This window comes from Propithecus coquereli, unplaced genomic scaffold, assembly GCF_000956105.1.
Source record: "Propithecus coquereli isolate 6110/MARCELLA unplaced genomic scaffold, Pcoq_1.0 Scaffold124, whole genome shotgun sequence".
Taxonomy (NCBI): domain Eukaryota; kingdom Metazoa; phylum Chordata; class Mammalia; order Primates; family Indriidae; genus Propithecus; species Propithecus coquereli.
This window is the reverse complement of record NW_012136525.1, coordinates 1,841,479-1,843,512: the sequence shown is the minus strand read 5'-3', so window position 1 is coordinate 1,843,512 and position 2,034 is coordinate 1,841,479.

The following is a 2,034-nucleotide window of genomic DNA, read 5'->3' as shown; positions in this document are numbered from 1 at the left end:
ATTCCCAATAGCCAATCGGTAAATTACAGATGGCCCTTCCCCAAGAGCAGACTTTCTGGTATGGTGAGGCTGCTTCAGCCCCCTTCCCAGCGGCATTCCCCAGAGGCCTAGGAGCTGACCTTTGATCACTGCTGAGGCAGTTCTAAGACCTCCCTCTGCAGAGCCTGAAGGCAGGCTCGCCCAATTTAGTCCCACCCAGCCTTGCTTATCCTCCACCCTTTGTTATGGTGGAGAATAAGCAATCTCCTGCAAGCTCCAGAGCCACTGCCACTGCCTTGGGCATTCAAGTGCTTCTCCTGACGGGCTGGAGCCAATTACAGGCACCAAAGTACAACAGTGCTATTGGCTCTTTCCTGCAAGCACCAACTACTGACAGGGAGAACAACTATCCAGCCCATTACAGCATCTACTGACTCAATCAAACACAGTGTGGTTTATTCTTACTCACAAGCACCACTCACCATCTCACAGATTAAGCTGGGGTCCCAATACAGTTCACACTGCTGGGGGAGGGGAAGACAACAGAATAGAAGCATCCCACAGTGGCATCACTTTTTAGGAGAGGAATGAGTTGCAGGTGGCTCAAGCTGTGAGGAGTCTTCCTCCACCACTGCAGACCTTTGGACTGACTGGGGAGCTGCCTAAAATTTATGTAGAGATATTGCACCAGAAAGCAGGGACAGTAAGGATCTGGTGGCTGCTGGTCCTGAGTTTCTGCAGCTGATGCCATCCTGAGCTCTCAGGTGCATGGCTCCAGTACTTCTCATGACTTAGCTTTGCAGCAGTAGCCTTTGCATTGCTCCTGCCAGGCTGCAGAGGGAACAGGCAGAGCAGATGCTCCCTTATGCCATGTCCTGTGACTGGGAGCCAAGGGTCCACCCTGCAGCCCAAAATCTGAGCAGAGGAGATGCCTTAGGCATCACTTGCGAAGCTTTGGGCAGCTGCTTCAGTGGGACCTGGGAGAGAAACTCCACAGTTTCTGGGCCACTGGAACTGACCCCTGCTCACACAACTTAGCACTCACAGTCCCTGAGCCAGCACAAGAGCCCCACTGCATGTGTGGCCCTGCCTCCATGGTCTCCACTTTCAGCTCTGAGGCTTTCTTTCCCTGTGCGCAAGTCCAGGGCTTTGCCCTTGAAGATTCAGGGCCTCTCCAAGACCTGTGACATCACCCCCAAGATTCCGGAGTTGTGCCTGGGCCCCAGAACCACCCCTGAGACTCTACCACTGCTGCTGGGCTGGCAGAACCTCCCTAAGTTCCATTGCTTCACCCAGGACACCCCAGCCCTAAGCAATCATTACTCCTGCATGTGGTTCATGCAAATACCCACAGCCTGGTCATCCATGACCACTGCTTAAATAGACTGACCCAGCTACCACTGTCACCTCCACTAGGTGTCCCCAGGCAGAATAATTCCCCACAAAAATAGCCGCCATGGAGAGGGTTGTATCCAGTCTCCAACTGGAATTTCCAATGAGCTGGGGAACAACCCTCCACCCTACGTGAAGGTAATCCAGCACTGACTCAAACAGAGGCAATCACAGGGGAATAGGTCAAAACCAAACAGCTATTTTAAGGGTCTCAGTGCGCCTTCCCCTCCCCTGATGTTTCAACATTCCAGAGTAGAACATGAAAGTTCCATCTAGGAGCCACACTTTTTCCCAACTAAACAGGAGTGTTACTAGCAAAGGAGAACCTGTGCCCTGCAATCGAAGAGAAGAGGAGCCAGATGAGAAGAAACCAGCAAAAGAACCCTGGCCACATGAAAAAACAAACTAGTTCAATGAGGATCACAATGGAGCTACAGTAGTGGACTCCAACAACAAGGAAATTGCCAAAATCACAGAAATGGAATTCAGAATATGGATGGCAAATAAAATGAATGGAATTGAGGAGAAAGTTTAAAACCAACAGAAAGAAGCCAAAAAAAATATTTCAGGAAATCAGGGAAAAAGTTGCTAAAGAGCTAGACAACATAAAAAAGAATATAATAGAACTTAAAGAAATGAAAGAATTATTTAGGGATGTGGTCA